Raw genomic sequence first — 20,944 nt, 5'->3', positions numbered from 1 at the left:
ACACTTGTATTTGTATAAATAAGTAAAAAAATATCACTGTGAACTCCAAGAATCTTTAATTCTTGTATGATAGTAACTAGGGAACTTGAAATTAATGTTTATCTAGAAACTAAAGCCAAGTGCAACTAGGATTAAATAAAAAAGGCCGTCTTTTAGTCACAGATCGTTTTATACTAAACCAGAAGCTATAAAACGTTCATCACCAAAGATCATCTTTAACATCTCTCCCTCATTCTCAATAATAGTTACTGATTAACTAAGTACTAAAACTATTCTTAAAAACTACAGTGTAAACCTTTATCACAATCAACACTTCAATATAATAATAACAAGTCAATGTCACAATCCATAACTAGAGGTCCTTATTTGATATTCCGCCCGCTACACCCATCAGTAATGCTAGCCGTTACCGTGAACAATGGTCCCCAGTTCGATGTACGTACGCGGCTAATCCTACTGTCAAATGAACTGTTATTTGTTTGTATGTTGAAAATAGGGACATTGCAAGTGAATCATAAGTTTATAAGTTATAGTGCAATAACCTCGAACTATGACAATAAACTTATTGGAAACTGGCTTTGCCCGTCTAGAATTTCCAAAAATCCTTTCTTATTGCTCCTCTACTATTCCTAAAGAATCTTCATACCCAATTTCAAGCTTCTATACTCAATAATTTCGGCTTTGCGTTGTTCATCAGTCAGTAACTCAGTAACGGAAGACCTTTTTATTTATAGAAGAAGATTAGGATATAGACTCATTCGCATATTCTTTTCTTTCTACAATTCTACGAGACTCTTGTCTTGCAGTGTTACGGTATGATTCAGTTATATTATACTTAGTTAATTGTAGCAAACAGTATAAGGAAAAAACAGTAAACTAAACGTCATAATAACTTGTTACACTATACTTAACTACTTGTAATTTAACTCACGTAATATACTTATAATCGTAATATAATCTGGGGGCACGGAAGTGCCCCCGCAAGTCGAGCAAAAAAAAGCGGCACGGCCGTAACATCCTTTTCTCGAAGCGATTCGGGCTATTTTGACACCCCTATAATTTCGTTGTGGATAAAACAAGAAGCCTGGATTTTCAGCAACTATTCAGTCATTGTATAAACACGGTATATTTAAAATTTCAGTCAATTTGAAGCAGTAGTTTAAGAATGACAACTTGTTAAAATTTTGAATTTTGTCACTCACTGATTCACTGACTCACTGACTCACCGATCATCAAAAGTCTAAGGTACTTCTAGCAGACTTAGAAGCTTAAAATTTAGAATACAAATAGGGTTTAGTGTCTTAATCATGGGAAAAATTCAATATTTTCTAATTTCGGTCCAGTTTTCTAAATACACTAACTGCAACAATAACTTTGTAATCCCATATAAATGTATAAGATTACAAGGTTACATTTGCAGTTAATGAATTATTATTACTGTAGAAAATAAAATAAATAGGTGTACATAGGTGCCTACTATATGAGGCATAACGGGAGGGGGTATAGGGTGGGTAAGGGTGTTTAGCCCATGAAACTGAACAACATTCCCATAGGAAAATATGTTGAATTATGAAAAAAAACGTCTTTCCATACAAATTGGACTCATGTTCGCTCTACAAAAAGAAGTGAGATGCCATCAAAAACATTCTGTAAAAATCTCAAGTCTCGCCGTAAAAAGTTGTGAGATCTATGTAATACCAAGTCGATTAATCTATTTAGTCTCTACTTAAAGGACCTTCTGTCTTAAGTTATTACGTATGTTATTATCATGCCAATTTAAAAAAAAATACCTTTATAACAAATAGATCGACTTGGTCATCGCAAGAAAACACAAATTCGCCATTAACATTTCAGGAGCATTAACTTCTCGTCGTGTGATACATACTAAGATAATCAAATCATGCGATGGCCAGGTCGGTCTATTTGTTTTAAAGGTATTTTTTTTTAAATTGGCATGATAATAACATACGTAATAACTTAAGACAGAAGGTCCTTTAAGTAGAGACTAAATAGATTAATCGACTTGGTATTACATAGATCTCACAACTTTTTACGGCGAGACTTGAGATTTTTACAGAATGTTTTTGATGGCATTTAACTTCCTTGTATTAACACCAACCTTCATTCTTATTCAAAATTACGGACAGAGTTTTTATATTTAAACCACTCTCGACACAAAATATTACCACAAATCGGGGAAATGTAAATATAATATTTTATACAAAGGAATATTCTTATATATACCCGCGGGGTTGTACATGACGTGACCGGAATATGAATCCACAACCCTTTCTTTCATTCATATCTACATACATGTAGGTAGCTATATTTATTTTAGTTTCGTACACGTTCAGGTGAAAATACAGGCAGTTTTCAGAAGCTCAAAAACAGTACCTTTTGTTTGAGCCAGCTCGTTTTTACATAATACTTTTCTCTGCAGCATTGTGTTTAATTTCTTTGTATCACGTTTCGCATAGATCGATGATAAATATGATGAAATCATTTATCTAAATCTACTTCTTTGATAACGTAAGAAAACAATAGATATCTCCATTCACGTTCATATTGTACAAGTATTTTGTTAAAATACAAAGAACATTGAAATTACGAGTCATTTGAAATATTCAACAGAATACAGATATTTAGTCATAAACTCAAAGCCGTGATTGCGCTCGGCTCCGCAGTTTCCAAAGGGGGAAATGAAATGAAAAATGTAGAAGAGTTGAGCATCTCGTGAGATTCAGGGCACGTTCTACTCGCCAGAATACTGGAAAGCTGCAAACTTTAGCCCCGAGCCAAACTCGTAGACGATAAATAATTTGTATATTTCCATTTTACAATTACAACTTGGCTGAACATTGCTAATTTCGAGAAATTACTGTGAAATAACCGTTCTGGATTACGATCGTTATACAAAATTGGACGTGCCGTTAAAATAAACGGACTTTCCACTTTTCGCATCAAATGCAAAATTGCGACTTACCTAACATAAGTCATTAATTCACAAAAAAATGAGTGTAAAATAAATATATCATAATGCATATGAAGTTACCCGCATAATAAACAAAGTTTACCTTCAAAACGTACTAATGAATACAGCTTATTTGGTCAATGCAAATGCATGACGCCATTGGTGAACCGTATTATTCGCCACAAAAACATTAATAACAACAAATACAAATGAAAAACTGCACTGGTACAAATAAAAATACCGTACCGGTCCGACCTTGTGAATGACGTTATTTAAAATGACACATACGGTATAATGGTCACGGGGCGACACTCAACACGAGATTCCCTCGGGAGCAGTCTTCGTGAAAGACTGACCGAGTATCACTGCACTATGGCACTGTAAATCCTCACAGTTAGAACACGTGAATGAGTGATTCGTTCGCGTCGTACACGTGCGGCGGCACGGAGACTCAGAGCGCAACTGGCCCGAAGAGTGGCGTCTACCGGTTAATTCAAGAGAAGCCACGCCCGAATGTTTTGATGCTGCATAGTAATAAAAGCTCTCATGTTAATGTAATGCAGTGGAGCATGTGTAAACAAACAGATTGTAGATATCGTTCAACGACCATCGTGGTCGCAACCACTATTTACTATACGCGTATGTATAGTACATATTACATACATACAATGACACACATACATATTATTGTGTTGGCACAAAGGCAGGTGTGCAAGTAAGAGTCGGGAATATTGAATACAAAACAGTCGATTAGAATTAATTTTACGTTCAAAACGGAAATTGGTTTTAGGTACGTAGGTATTGGCTTTTGCATAAGCAATGACTTAAGCCCACAATATGATTCAAATAAGGATGTCTGTGGTTTATTAATAAATAAATACAGACAAGTTGCTGGTTCAGTGAATATTAATTAAATGTATCGAATGCCTTTGCTTTACAAGCGTTGGTATTGTTGGTAAGAAGACGTTTTAATAAGCATTTCATGAAGACAAAGTTAAAGAAAAAAATACTTTATTCTTGTTTACTAGTATACCCACATAACAAATACATTCTTCTCTTGCATTTTAACGGCGATTAAACACACAAATCAGTCAACAATATCCCAAAGTACATTAAAAATAACGACAGCAATAAATACAATCACAGATTAAAACAAGGAGCGTATTTCAAACATAATCCTGCGGCTCAAGCGATACATAAAGGTACATATTCATTAACACCTGGGCTCCGGCATTCGACCCAATTCACTGAGCCGAAGTGCTACATATCGTATAGATATGCTAAATGATTATTACTCACTCTGGTGGCAGAAATAGATCATATCGGGCGAGAGAGTACTAAGAATAACGTTTCGTTTGATACGTCAAATCTCAAGCTAAAATTAGACTCGTATACTTTTTATTTGTGTGTATTTAATGTTAAAATATTATTTTGTAAAGTCACGCTTCAAGATTTTATATAAACAGTTTTGTTACTAAACACTTTTTTTTTTTTTTGTTAGCCCTTTATGTGTCCCACTGCTGGGCAAAAGCCTCCCCTCTTTCCTTCCAAACCTGTCTATCTTGTGCCATGCTCCACCACGATGGACCCGCAAATGCCGCTAAATCGTCATGCCACCTTCGTCGTGGTCGGCCTCTACAACGATGTCCATCGTGTGGTGTCCAGTCTGTCACCAGCCTCGCCCACTAAACACTTACAGTACTGTTTTAAACGCTTCTGTTTCCTACTGCATTTAAAATATAATTAAGCAAGATAATGTTCTTTGATAAATGTGCATTAACGGGGTTAACGTATTGTTATAATAACAACGAAACCATATGAGCTAATATGGTGTAATATTAGTAATATGACTCATCGAATTAAATTAACTTTAAAATAAATAACTCGAAGATAAAACAGTACTATTTGCTTTCCTTTCGAAACGTAAGACATGATTTTGCAAAAGATACTGTCATTAACGCGTACGAAATTAATTAATTATCCCGTGAATATCATTTTCATACATATTCATGTAATTTTAGCATATTAATATTGAACTTTATGCTGAAATCACGCTGACTCTCAAAACATCCTACTTGAAAATCGTTAGGTCGGTACACGATCTGGGGGCACGGAAGTGCCCCCGCAAGTCGAGCAAAAAAAAAGCGGCACGGCCGTAACATCCTTTTCTCGAAGCAATTCGGGCTATTTTTGACACCCCTATAATTTCGTTGTGGATAAAACAAGAAGCCTGGATTTTCAGCAACTAATCAGTCATTGTATCAACACGGTATATTTAAAATTTCAGTCAATTTGAACCAGTAGTTTAAGAATGACAACTTGCTAAAATTTTGAATTTTGTCACTCACTGATTCACTGATTCACTGACTCACTGACTCACCGATCATCAAAAGTCTAAGGTACTTCTAGCAGACTTAGAAGCTTAAAATTTAGAATACAAATAGGGTTTAGTGTCTTTATCATGGGAAAAATTCAATATTTTCTAATTTCGGTCCAGTTTTCTTAATACACCAACTGCAACAATAACTTTGTAATCCCATATAAATGTATAAGATTACAAGGTTACATTTGCAGTTGATGATTATTATTACTGTAGAAAATAAAATAAATAGGTGTAAATAGGTACCTACTATATGAGGCATAACGGGAGGGGGTATAGGGTGGGTAAGAGTGTTTAGCCTATGAAACTAAACAACATTCTCATAGGAAAATATGTTGAATTATGAAAAAAAAACGTCTTTCCATACAAATTGGACTTATGTTCGCTCTACAAAAAGAAGTGAGATGCCATCAAAAACATTCTGTAAAAACCTCAAGTCTCGCCGTAAAAAGTTGTGAGATCTATATAATACCAAGTCGATTAATCTATTTAGTCTCTACTTAAAGGACCTTCTGTCTTAAGTTATTACGTATGTTATTATCATGCCAATTAAAAAAAATACCTTTAAAACAAATAGATCGACTTGGTCATCGCAAGAAAACACAAATTCGCCATTAACATTTCAGGAGCATTAACTTCTCGTCGTGCTGATTAGTGTGATACATACTAATAATTAAATCATGCGATGGCCAGGTCGGTCTATTTGTTTTAAAGGTATTTTTTTTAATTGGCATGATAATAACATACGTAATAACTTAAGACAGAAGGTCCTTTAAGTAGAGACTAAATAGATTAATCGACTTGGTATTATATAGATCTCACAACTTTTTACGGCGAGACTTGAGGTTTTTACAGAATCAAGTTAACCGCTTAGTAATCGTCGTTTTTTGCGACAAACGATTATGACGCGATTATCGCTCGATAGAACACAGAATCGATACATATTTAAGTGGAGCCGGTTTCCTTTACACATCACTAGTCGAGACTTGTGGCTTTAGCTGTAAGTATTAGGCAATTTGATTGGTAATCAGTTTGGAAGCAATCGTTATTCAGACAGATTACTCGAGGTTCTCTTGAAAAAATACAGAAGACGTTGTCGAAAGCGAAACATGTCGAAAGTGCAGTTTTAATCCACTTTACTTGGTCAATTTTATTAAAATTATGGTTCTGTTCTTATAAAATCTAGACACCAATTCTTACAATTGAGAAGAGCCAGTAAAATAATAAGTGAGTTTCGAGGTGACTCAAAGTTTTCATTACTAATGAAAAGATCTATTTTCCAAGAAGTTCACTGAATGTTGGATGCTCTTACATAAAAACCAACACACATACGCTTGCATAAATACATAAAAACATACGGAAGAACAGTTGAAATAGTCGACAGACGCTGACCGTACACCGAGTTTTACCAAGTTTGTTTACCAAACGCTTCCGAAATGTTTTTCATTCGACGTAAACGAGTACTAAAATTAACACAGTATTTGCGCACTCAAGTGTTTTATATTTTGGCTAATAAACGAATGGATAGACGCGTAGTGTATCTGAAAGTGTATATACTATGTGATATCGAAAATTAGTTATATAAGAGGTCACAAAAAAAGATTTAGGTTGCTTACAATAAAAAATCAAGACTAAGGTCTTGAAGACGCAGTAAGTGGGAAAGAATAGAAAGTATACGGACAGACACAACCCAAAATTATAGACATTATTAACATAAAACATTAACGTCCATCGGAGTCAAATAGCTGCTTAAACCGTGCAGTGAGTCAATGGAACAAAAACAGAAGTTGTAGATAATATGTAGCTATTTTAAAAACGTCACACCAAAGTCTACAATGCATTAACAACAAGTAACAAATATAATGCACTCATTAGCATATCTATTTAGGTCTCATGCACGTGCCAGAGTTTGGAAAGTGTGATTAATTAGATGCATGTGTAATTGTGCAATCAGTAAACATTATTGTTATACACGCCAATTTTATATCTATTTATAACGACGACAACAAATACTAAAAACAAATTAGTACGAATATAACTTTGTTTCTTTGTGATTATGGAAAAACGGAGAATTCCTCTCACCACACCAATTTTTTTCAACATTTAGACCTCTTTACCTCCAGCATTAATCAGCATGGTGATTAACGAGGAACAAAAATACACATTTTTCACACACCAAGCAACAGAACCGATCTTAAAAAACCATTTGCAAATATACCTAGATAATCACTAATCTTCATAGATTAAAATTTCTTCCAGAAAACTACGCAAAGGCAATTTTTTAACACCAAAAAGCGTAGAAGTTCTAACGTTAGTGCTAAAAGCATTTTATTCTATTATAGAGATCCCGAGCCTGCTTTTAGTCGCAGCGGGAAACCGCGGAAGGCAACGGCGGGATGTGCTAGACAAAATCGATACTGCAGCACAGTAGCTGTAGACTGCGAGCTCTGGAGATCATGGGGGAGACACCTTTGTTTGCTGATGCAATTATATCAGAGTAAATATGTGTATAATTATTGTTCTGCTGCCGTAATATGTCTAGTCTGCTGTATAAAAATATTTTTTTTGGTTGGTAATCTTTTGGAAGACAAGTGTTAGAGTTAAGTAATTTAAAAATGTGGGTTTTCATCTGCTTGATATAGGATGAGATAAAGTGAAAGTTAAGTGTGAGATAGGTAGCATCGAGAATTATTTATCAAATTCTCAGGTTTTTAAAGGTTTTGTAGTAAGTCTACTCCAAAAGTAAAAATAGCACAAAAAAGCAAACCAAAAGAAAACACCATTCCTAACTCAGCATTTCCCAAATCTAATTCCATTTCCGTTCTCAAAGCATTTTCGCTTAGTTACGAAACGTAAGAGATTTACTCCCGTGTTTCCGTGGAATGAGCAGGACCAATAAAAATTGGCGATGTTCAATTTGGACGGGGCATCGAACCTGCTACCGGCGAGGGTCTGTTAATTGAACAGTTTAGAGATTGCACGTGGAAATGGCTGATGGGAATTTATTTCCGTTTGCTTTATAAATCGTTGTAGTAAATTCACAGTAAATAATTACTGCTGTTTTGCCATGCCCTTAGGACTAAGCATATTAATTATATATTGCCTCAAGTATATTTGTAATAATAATAAACTGTTCCATAAATTTTTCAGCACCATGATTTGAGTAGGAAATCCTCAATGATTAGAATTATATTATTAATATTATCTTGTAAAGAAACCTACTTATGTTAACTTTTAACGGTGTCTTATAAAAATCTACAACTTTGTAGGAAGTATATTGACCTTAGAATATAAGTACAAACAGAATTATAAAAAACATTAGAACATTTACTTAATAATTGATGTTGTAAATTAGCTCAAAGATGCAAATTACTTTGAGAAAATTACACAAGCAGCATTTCGTTGATAACATCAGAGGTCACTAAATATGTAGCAAATTTAACACCAACTTTAATGCTAATTTTATGATAGTTAATGTAAACATAAACATCATAATTATAACTATGCGGCCATGATTGTCAGCTTACGAACACACATAAAACGCACAAATGCTAAAAAGGGGTAAATGTAATAAGACTTGTTTTGCAGGACATTAATCTTGCCACAAATAATTTAACCACAAAATATTAACGCCTATTTAGCTAGACGTATTTAAACATAATATGTACACGTATATAGTGTCATATAAGCAAAATGAACAATACAACGCGCAAACACACCGCGGTGAATCTTTTATCATCCACCTACGAGTGCGTGAACGTTAAATATGTAAATGTAATGAAAGTACAATATTCAATTTATAAAAGGCACCGTTTGTCAAGCTGTGGGGTCACGGGTTCACGACCCTGCCACGTATCAAGAGCAATACGATCTAAAAAAAGGTGTTGAGTGAATTTAAAGGTGACATTTAATAGAACCGATGAAGCTTAATATTTGTGATTGACATTACTTCAAAAAAGTTATGACACTGTTAATTGCTCTTACGGTAAATGCTGTAACATTATTTTTCTTAATCAGTATAAACGGGTTATACGGTCCTAGATGACGAAGAAAATGACACGAGCTAGTAAAGAAATACTTTTCTTACGTAAAGATTTTTTGATAATCATGTATGAAATTTGCCTTCATGGGGTCTTCAAAAAAGGGGGGAAAAGTGTTTGAGAAACGCAAACAAAAGGTGTCATTACAACGGCCTACGACAGAGTATGAAATATAATTTATTTTGAGATGACACTCGAAAATATTATACGTAACGTTTCATATTCTATTTTCTTTGCGAAATGAAACTTGTTGCATAACAAGTGCTGAAATTGTTTTAGTAATTTCAGGATATTATTTTACGTAAACAACCAATTTTAGCCACTCACTAAATCAGAAAATCTTTATTTAGAAAGATTGATTACAAAATATCAATTGTCTTTGTATCAATCGTTTTTGTATCAACTAAGTATCAATCATTTTACAAAACCTTATTTATTTTGTTAAATCCGTCGCATTCCAATTAACGATAACTGGAAGACAACAAACACATTTTGAATCAGCAATGTCGTATCAAAGTCGTTTCATTTTAAACCAAAGAGCTACTCCAATTTCATAGCCAAGAACAATCACCAACTAACGTACCGATTGTATCACAAGAGCAAAAGTATGGAAAATACTCAAGTGTTAGTCGCCGGTGGGTCACGAGGCTGTGCCGTGAGTCCACTCCATGTCCAGTGGATAATTGGGCCTGTCCGGCGGCTGGCCTTGACAGCACCGACGACACTTCATGTACTGGATTTGAGATGGGTCTCCGATCTCACGTAATGGATACAAATTCACGTTTTGAATTGTTTTTCGCTTCGAGTTGGGGATTGAGGAGATCGTACATTATGAATAAATAACGAATCAAATGGTGTAATAAATAATAACCACATAGTTAAATAAGTATTCTAGTTATTACATAAAGAGTAAGTTGAACAAAACAACAAACGTTCAGCAAACGATCCAGAGTCAGTTAGCTTACATATTTCTCATGAAAAATATAATCTTTAATTTAATCTGACAAAATAATGGAGCTACACTTAGCCGTGACAACCAAAATAATAAAACCTGTCGCATTCAATTAAATAACATTATTACTTGGCTAAAATCCTCTGTAACCAGCTGACCCTTGAAGTCGACTCCAAGTGAGTCAGGGTAAACCACATAAAATACATTTTGAAGTAAATAAAAATTACAAATAATTCTCTTGAAGAATCAATTTACTAACTTTCGACAGGTTTCTTTTATAATTTCGATTGAAATCAGTTGACTATTGAAATGAAGTTGACAATTAAAAGTGTCTCTCGGGATTTTATCTTGAGACTTATTTAAATGTCAGATTGAATGAGGCAAGTAGTGTCTATTTTAAGAGCAGGGGACCCTCGGCTAACCTTGATTTGTTAGTTAAGAATGACACAGGGGAGCTGAGAGATGAGTTAAGAATGACACTTGACACGTGGCTCCATGTCTAAGTACTTTTGCATTGTATTAGCCTTGCTACACAAATATTCGATTCGGATTGGCAATATTTATCGAACAACAAAATCTACTCGACTTACTAATTACGATCGGGTTCTTCTACATATATTCGGTTTTGTCGCCGATGAATGCTTAATCGAATATGTGTGTAGCGAGCCTAACGTACTATAGTTATATAAAGGTGGGGAGAACATATCCTTAATAAAAAGATGTACCAAGGAAGTTATTACATACATTTACTGAGTAATATCCTTATTCATGTACTGAAACGTAAGGTTGAATAACAAGCTAGGAATTTAGAATAAACCGCCAAGAAGACTTCTTATAACTGTAGTTTAAATCTGTTCAAGAAAATACTCGCCTGAGTAAATGATGAATGAAAATGTTCTCTTTTATAATGTAATAAAGTATTGCTCAATTAGTTCCCGAGATGGAGGAGCGCTGAAAATGAAAGATGGACCGCGAAACCGCTCGAGTGTAATCAAGTCCCGGAAATTTCACAGCGACTCGATAAAACGAAAGATTGATCGGGATATTAAAAACAAATCGGCCGTTATTTGAACCGCTTCGTTCAAATAAGAATCGCTTTGGATTTAGTCAACTGGACGAAACCTAAATTGACTTTTTGGATAAAATGTAGCGCGTCATGTTATTTGTTAGGCTCTTTTTTTGCGCTTCATCATGTGAATAAAACAAAAGCCATATCCTGAAATCGTGATAAAAACAATATATTTTGTCATTTTCATTGATGAAATTCGATTAAAGACATCCAAAAAATGGACAATATTCAGTCTTTCAGTATATCATTAGACTATGATACGTGAGACTAAAATATATGACGCTAAACACAATTGTGGTAATAGCAGCTCTATAGGGTTTGTACGTGACATAACGTATCCTACCTTACCCTAAGGGAGTATACTCGTCATATTTCGTGTTTACGCATAAATCGTACCCTTGGAGGAAGAAAGGCTTAACAACCATAACTTTAAGCGTAGCTTATGATCTTATTCCATTAAAGACGGGTTATTTCTTCAACTAGTCTCGTTAGACGATGTAATTTAAAAAGATTGGAAGAACACTTACGTACTAACTTGTCTTTTAAATTTTGATTCCAATAGCATTGTTAAGTTGCACTATTTTTCATCCAGTCTGGTTGTCAAGAAGGTCGTAAGTGCATTTAAGTAACACACATCATAAGTCTTCTACTTTCAACTATTCTCATCAGTAGTACCAATTAAAGAAGGGCGTAAGTACACCTAAGTTACTATTACATTTAGACTTTATGAATACGAAGATCTTCAACGTGCAACAGTCGTTATCCTATCTCGGTCGCTATCTCCCTCTATATCTATAGTTGACAGTCGTCGACTTATGCGTTCTGTGTTTACAATAGATAACTACGTATTTACCACTACACTTGTATGGAAATTTACCTGCAAACGTTACAGTTTTAATATCGACTTATTTTAGTATACTTTTTTAGTGTCAAATCGCGGTTATTCAGGAGCATTTTCCAATAAAACCATGGTTAATGTTCTTATTTGTATAATTTACGCCAATTTTTAATTAGGCTAATCATAAAGATAATCTTATCACACCCATTAATTGTCTCCTAACCAAGTAAGGATTAGACAAAATGAACTTCATTTTCTATTATATTCAAACTTCCATTTAACATTACAACTTGACGTTACACTCTTAACAAGTGAACCTAATAAGTAATAACCATATTCTACCAATAAAACAACACTTATCCTAATTTTAGAACTAAGAATGTTAATTTATTTTTCTCTCTTATAAATCAAGGCAGAATGATAGTCAATATCTATCAGTTATCCATAAATAACTAAACAAAACATAGTCAAACCACCCAAAAATCAAACACAAACCTCGATTTTCGGAGAAAAATACGTGGAAAGATCATTCAGGGAGAGCTCACCCATATCAGGGCAAATGTCACTTAAAAAGAAATCTGCAGCATCCATTAATTCGTTTGTGACGAGATCAACTCGACCCGTATTCTGAGTGATGAATGTGTGAGTCAATTAGTAGCCAGTTAGGGTTTTATTCAAGGGGTTTTCGGACGAGTTTTCGAGGTTATCTTTCGTTTGGTCAGTTTTGAAATGGATTTGTTGATGTTAGGAGTCATTTCGTTTGTATAGGGTGGAAACTATCGTACTTAACAGCTGTAAAGTACCGAATTCACGAGAAAAAATACAGCATATTGAAACGTGCACTGATATTGAGGCTACCGATTCTACTTAACGAAAAGCGTTTGATTTTGGGAATTTTAAATGAGTCAGTTTACTAAATTATCGGGTATTTTGGTAAACAGGTAAATTGCTCATTTCATCCGCACTTTTGTTTCGGGAACGTACTATATTTTTTTCCAAATTACTCAGTTTAACATGTATATTTAAAAGTTAAAATTACATCTGAGCAAATAAACAGATTTCATGTACATCTATCATAATCCAAATGAAATTGAACTTAACAACTTAATTAAGCTGCATAAGTTCTATACCGACATTACTTTAACAATATATTCGTTTTCCCCTTCCCACTACAGACGCCTTTCTGACCTAAATATCTCTTCATAATGAGAAGGGTTTCATGTTACAACACCATACAAAACTAATAGCAAGCAACCTTTCCCCTAAACCTATTCTATAGAACGACACTTTCAAATCTAAACCATAATTAGTTTCGAGATTAAATTCTCAATCAATATCTTCAATTTGTATGCAATATTGAATTCTTGACATTCGTTTTATTTCAACATGTAACACAATACGCAGATATCTATTACGATTGTGCAATGTCTAACACGGTCGGTCATTGCTCACTCTTTTAGATTAGCTGGCGATATTCGACGCCGTGTTTCTATTCCATTCATACTGTATTTTTAATTGTAATTGCAATTTATACTCGAATTACGTTGCGCAATACAAATTTTCGTCTGCGTCACTGTCCAATCTGTTCACCCATTATTTTATTTAGCAATTCTAAGACTATTTTTCTGGGATAAAAGTACCTTTTCAATGATATTCTGTTTTTTTTTCTCTTTGTCTGTGTAAGTGTGGTGTTGTCCACATACAATAACCATCTCGACACATCTTGCCACAAATCCTCTAAATGATATTTATGTACGGATTGAACATGGACAACAAGGTACAAATATGAAATTAAATGTCCCACTGTTGAGCAAAATCTCCTTTACTTCTCTCACCTAAATATCAATCCGTCTTCAAAGCGATTGTAATCAGACCAACACAACTCGATCCACAATATAAATGTACAAACAAAAACAAAGTTCCACCTCACATTTGGTAACGTAAATCTGTGCTTGTTTGTCACAACTTTTTGACAAAGGGCCCGCGTTCCATCAAATATAAAACAATCGGTATTGGTCACTGAAGCTTACATTCATTCCCTTTTGTTATTTACGTCAGGTTGTACATAAATATTGCCTTATTTTTATTTTATTTTGTAGTATTATTTACCTTCCTGTATTTTATTTCTTGACTAATAACAAATTGTGTATAGGTTGAATAGGAAAACTAATAATGGTAGCTATAGCATCAATAATAATAACTTACAGTACTAACAATTACTCACACGTTTTGTTGGCGATAATAATAATCATTAAATGCTTATGTTTTAATAGAAAAACTAGTACAAATACTCTAATATACATCATTCGTAGATCATTTGAACATGCTAATGATCCAGTTTAGTCAGCCTCTTGCTAGATAAAATAACTTCTCGTACAAAGGTTACTGGATAGTACCTATTATTTTTTGACCCATTACTGTCCCACTGCTGGGCAAGGGTCTCCTCCCCGTCAAGGGAGGGGTCTAGGCCTTTCACTTGCTCTAAAGGTGAAGGAAAAACATCGTGATGAAACCATAAATGGCTAAAAAATTGTGTAATAGATTTTTTGAGGGCATCCTCAACCCGCACTTGGGTAGTATATTGCATCGGACATGTTCCCTAGCTGTTAACGAAATACGGTGTTTTCCACAGGCCAATTGTTAACATCGATTTGACCTCAATATCATTATATTAAGGATAACGACAGACCTTGAACGCAGATGAAATTCAATTTCTTGCATCATAAAACAGTTCAGTTTTTCCCCGATCTCATATTGTCCATTCAATCGTAACATGTTATGAACCGATAAATGGTGATATAACACCTAACATTAATAAGAATCATTTATTTTCCTTAGAGAGCAATACTATATTGTGTACTAAACTATTAACTTTCCGCTTAATAGAATTCTCATATTCTAGTCTACATTAAGGATTATAGGAAAAATAGCTTATCATAAAGTTCAATCAAGACCATTTAAGACACCTATTGTTACCAATTTGGCATTTCATCTACACAACATTTTGAGAAATTCTAACGTAAATCTTGGTTTCGAAATACAGCAAAAAAATCTATCGTATTTCCAGTGGTTAGTCAACAAAGGCGTAAAACGTAAGAGCGATAAAACCAAACACTTCGTATAGTCTCTCCGATGGAAAGTTGAAAACAACGTAAATATCCGTTCCAATTTCTTTCGACCGGACACAGAACTTCCCCAAAACTGTTGTTATTATAGAGCTTATCTATCGATAACTGAGTAATACGTTACACGTCAAGGCCCGTGACGTCAAACCGTGTAGTATTCAGTAGCTATACACAAAGTTTACTAACACAGGCTTACAGACTTGCTGGTATATTGAGTTTATCATTGAACATGAAACTGGCTTCAGGCATACTCCTTGTCATACACAGTTTTACTCGTTAGCTTAGCTTTGTGAGAAGATCCTGGCTGAATGACTAATTCTGCCAATAACACAATATTAGATAAAAATAATCATGTCGCATTTTGTCGACCGATAAGCAACCATGTTGAACCGTGTCAATCTGGTAGCCCGCTTCTAATTTTATTACACAAGTCTACTTGTCACATCTAAAGCTAGACATATGCCGTCAACTTTACTAGACTGGCTAGGCAGGCAAGTCTACCTACCCTGTGTACGAGAACACAGATAATCAAGTTTAGCAGACGCTGCTCTAAGCCGCTGCAGACACGACAGTAAACTTGATCGTATTTGACCGTTAACTGACCAAACAAATCCAATAAGTAGTCAACTTTCACGTAATCCTCTATTTAATTAGATTATCCGCCGGCTGTTTCCACAATCGATAACACGGGATACGATGTCGGGAATCGATGTAACGGTTGCCAATAGGGATCGATTTCCGCGTTCCGAATCAAGTTTTAAATTGGAAAGATTTTACGATATCGTTTTGGGGGGTAGGGGGAAGGATAACGATCATTCGGTTTTGAATTTCAGAGGACGATAAAGAATATACGATTCTATTTTCAGTTGTAAACGGATTTTTATTATCTTGTTTCAATCTGGAATACTTATCTCTTCACTAACCTTTCAAGTTTTAAAGAAGATATATTGAGAAACCTTATTTCCTCCGCTTGGAAAATAATATAAACTGAGAATCCGTAAAGATTAAAGTTCTCGAGAGTTTTAGTCTCCGTTGAGATAACTTTTTGATCTTTTTAGATCTTCGAATACGAGCTGAAACCTTCTGGAAGTAACTAATAATAAACTTAGTCAGGATTGTGCAAGAGAAAAAGATCTAATAATACCTGTAAAAATATAACTCTAGCGACCATTACGAAAACGACGTCCTATTTTGACTTACACAAAATCAATCTTCTCCTATGAGGGTAAAGTCTAAATAACATCTGTTTTTTATACATTTATTTCACAAAATAGACTCAGACAACTACAAATATTGTCGTACAATTATTTCTCACAAGTATAAACAAGATATACTTGGCCAAACATGGTCGAAAGAGTAACAAACATTAGCACCATCCGTATGTACTTAGGCTAGTGAAATATGTATTTAGGTCCACAAACAAGCTCACATAGAACAATAGTAATATAACTTTGTAACAAGTAAAACAGGTGTTGATACACTTCTGAACTTCATATTGTCAATGTTTGACATCGTAATTTAGATATTCTAATTGAAAATACGAACAATATAAGGCATAGCTCCATTACTAGAATTTGTATTGTTTTGTGTTTATTTCCAGTATATGGTCAGATTCTAAAGTTCAAGGGTTTTACAAAAAAAAATACGCCTTTCAAAGGACTCTCTAGGAAATCTTCGCTTTGAAAACCTATCTTTTTTTTTGTCAATTTATCCGTTGGATAATCTATCATTAGCTTGTCAAACCGGCACTATACAATATGAAAATTGGCTGTTTTCATAACAATCGCAACCATTGATCAAAATTAGCATAAAGTACAATTCAATAAGCCCCATTAACATTTAACGACCAATAAAACACGTGTTTATTTATCTTGAACACCAAGATACATGAACTGTGCAATAACCAACGCATTGTGACGTAAATTTTATCGTTATTACAAAACAATGGACGTCGGCCGGCGATATTGTCACCTTGACACGATCGCGGCGACGCGCCACTCCCGCGCAATCATCCAATTGGCGGGAAACCGGGCAAGATGGCCGACTTAAACGTCAACCAGTGCCGTTATGTTTTGTAATGGTTTTGCTGCATATTAGGTGCAATGATAGCTTCTAGAATGTGACCAAATTACTTGAAATAAAATACCTGTGAAAATAAATAATTTAACGCTAGTAAAAATGCACTGGTTAAGGTAATATCAACACATTTACAACTGACAGTACAATCTACCCTAATTCATAATAAATTTAAGTAATTCAATAAAAAATAACCCATTGAAGAAATTGCTAGTGAATTATTAATCCATTACTGAATTCCGTGTACAGATAATTACTAGTAAAGTTATTTTTTAGAAGTAGTGTAGTTATTTCTTGGAAACCTAATGGAGTTTCTTTAAGTCTATGCAGACAGAAAGTCTTACAAAAGTATAAGTAACGTTTGAATTGGATACTGCATTAGTTTATATCGTTAAAGATGTACTACAAACATCACGTTCGCACTTCCCTATAAGGATAGGCTGCTACTTCAAACCGTCATGTATCTAGTTATATAAGCACCTATTCATCTATGTAATAGGAGCAAGCAACCATTGTACTGCAATCGTTCCATTATCACTGCATTGAACATAATACTGTTAACAGCCACTTGTAATATTACAAGCACGCTGGATAATCGTAAAGTTAATGTATTCTTACGTCCGACACGAATCGTAATAATTATAAAACGTGTTACGCTTCGCCTAACAAAACGTAGAAACATGTTAAAACACCTCCCCACTGAACATATCTGTAAACTTACAAGATAAGAAAAGGATTCCAGTAAACATTAGTATCACAAAACAATCAATATTTTATTTGAACGTAGCTAGATAAAGTAAATCAATAATACGGTGAGGTTAGCGCGCGAACGCGACTAGCAGCGCCATCTATTATGCAGTAGCGGAACTTCGTAGCTTCAGAGCTAGCTAGCGTCTCAACCCGTTCGGGTTCATATAGGAGTATCAAAAATTCAGAGCGCTTTACAGCACACGGTTGAGTTGCATTAGTAAATTGGAACCAGTTTCATCCCACGCGAAATGAATGGGATATTATTGCAAATATTGTAGTCTGATACCGACCGGTTTTATACAGCTAGAGCTAGGATGCTAAAAGCTTGATGTATAAAATTTGTTTCTAAGCGCATCGTGGGATGTATCATGTATCGGTGTGTGCTCAAACTTTGTTAATAAATGTTACAAAGTAAACAAGTATGCGGAATTGGGGGATCGCTGAGCATACAGCTACAAAGCTTTATACATCTACAGGTTTGATACTAGACAAGATATTGGAAAACATTAAGCATCCTAATATATTTTCCTAAAAACTTTAATGTTTTTAATGTAGTAACATACGTTTAGAACCAAATAAGCATATATTTCGGTAAAGATACAAACCATAACAAACACAAGTTCGTCTACTCGCCAACAGATGGCGTTACTGTGTCGAACAATAAGGTCCATGAAAAAATAATCCTCTTATGTATCGCCGAAGCAGGGGACTGTTTTAACACCAACATAAATATTATATTACCTTCACGGCACACGTGTTGCTGTGTCGGCACAAATCTAATACGCTTTTAAGGGTGGATTTGGCTTTTGAGCGACTCGGGGAGATTTTCATGAGAGAATTCTATAGAAAATGTGAATGATAAACGGTAAAAGACGGTAAGCTTCGTTGTATGTAGTCTTACGACGAAAATATTGTAAGAGGCACAACGTTATCTCATTGTCAACATAATAAGCATCATAGGAACTTTCGTAAGTACTGATTCTACGTAATAAAAAGACATTCTTAGGGTAGAGGCATGCAAATCTACCCATTACTACACTCCCTTTACAAACATGAGGAAGAACATATACAACCACATTGCACTCTACAAATGCACTCACACCATAAGAAAATAACTAACATCCAAGTTTAATAACACCATACTACTATCTCCATACATAAATACATACATAGTTATATAAACAAACCAAGTTGCAAGTGACCGCAACGAGAGCCGCATGTCTCAGATTGCTTGCGTTCATGTGTTGACGGCGCTAAGCAATTTGTTTGGACTCTTACGTCGTTTGTAGACAGACACTGTTACCGACTTATCAACCAGGTTGTTTTGAACCGATGTATATAGCCGATATATTATGTATTCTACTACTATGTAAGTCTACTTTTAGCTGTAATTTCTAAGGCCGCACTTTAAAAGGTGTGGAAAATTGTCCTATTCAATAACCTAGTGGCTATATTTAAGCATATGCGTCCTACAATTTGGGTGCGGATAAGCAAGAATGATTATTTTAAACATGCGTAAATACAACATACGTTACGTCCGTAAATTTACTGACAATCTCATTCAATAAAAGGACCTTATAACGTTTACCTGTTCATCAAATAGAAATCAAACAATCAGTCTTTAAAACCTACTTTAAACTATCAAATAACTCTAATATTAAGTCCAATCCGTGATACCAAAGTAAGAAATTCACAAAAAGAAACATATTTCTATCCCAGTCACATGAATCCTCCACAAACTACAGCTACCATTACGATATCCTAAACACCCAAACAATAAATCGCAAACCCTCCTCACTGCTTTCGTTTTCTCTCGTAATCTTATATAATTAATCGCCGTACATAACCGATGTATCCTATTTCCCTGTTTAGTGGCAACTGGCACGTCTTGCCTACATAAGCCTTGGTATATAGGCCTAAAGGTAGCTTCAACTAAGGTATTCTGTTACTTAAGTTGTAGTTTAAACTGTATTAGTGTATGTTTGTTATGGTTGATGAATGTATATGATAGAGTCACGTATTTTAGAATGAGTAGACGGTAAATTCAATCTCTGTATCATTGAATATCATTACAAGTGTCACTGTTTGAAAATAAACCGAAAAGATAACTAGATCCTTGGACTAGGCCTACCTCTATGGGAAAAAAACTATTTTATGTATGTATGAAAAGACAACGACTTGGCCCTTGTCGATGTTTCGAAAAAGTAGTAGGTTAATAAAAAATCCTAGTATAACAATTGATATGAGATAAACCTTTCAATCAAAGATAGCACGTGTTTCGTAAAGAAATTGGTTTACGGCTACCCATCGCATTACTTAACCATTAAGTAAGTCCATAGTATAACTAAATCAGCGTGAGAATTGTAAGGAAATTGTTACTGTAAAGTTGCGTATATTTAAACAAAATAGACCAACAACAAAAACCACACATATTTCAAACCACAGTGCGATTAATATCACAACACTTTTAAACCAACAATAAGAGGAAAAAAATACAAAAAAGAAATTCATACAAGTCCCTACATCCTACATAAATTAATAATGTAGGTAGCTGTAATTTTACATGACGTCATATCCTTCGTACAATGGAGTGTTTTACTTATATATTTAATATACATATGTGTAAACGTGTGCGGTTAAAATAAATTATTTTCCTTAACAATATCGGTTATTATGGCACATCTTTATGATGTGCTATAATGGAAGCGAAATGATGATGGCAACATTGGCTACACACTACACA

The 20,944-nt window shown here is 34.5% G+C and overlaps 1 protein-coding gene across 3 annotated transcripts in view; it reads right to left on the bottom strand.

The window, feature by feature from the left end:
• Positions 1-20,944, bottom strand: part of LOC142984109 (MAP/microtubule affinity-regulating kinase 3-like) — a 228,717-nt gene that overhangs the window by 180,613 nt on the left and 27,160 nt on the right. The window contains exon 1 of one of the 3 annotated variants that reach the window (XM_076131461.1): positions 3,218-3,563. The exons of 1 other annotated variant lie outside the window; for it this stretch is intronic. The gene's annotated coding sequence lies outside the window, so the exon portion shown is untranslated. Of the gene's footprint in view, positions 1-3,217; positions 3,564-20,944 lie in introns of those variants that run through there. One more of the 3 variants, XM_076131458.1, reaches the window with a different exon arrangement.

Source organism: Anticarsia gemmatalis, chromosome 26, assembly GCF_050436995.1.
Source record: "Anticarsia gemmatalis isolate Benzon Research Colony breed Stoneville strain chromosome 26, ilAntGemm2 primary, whole genome shotgun sequence".
In the NCBI taxonomy this organism is placed as follows: domain Eukaryota; kingdom Metazoa; phylum Arthropoda; class Insecta; order Lepidoptera; family Erebidae; genus Anticarsia; species Anticarsia gemmatalis.
The sequence above is the reverse complement of the archived record's forward strand: the minus strand, read 5'-3'. Positions and strand labels throughout refer to the sequence as shown.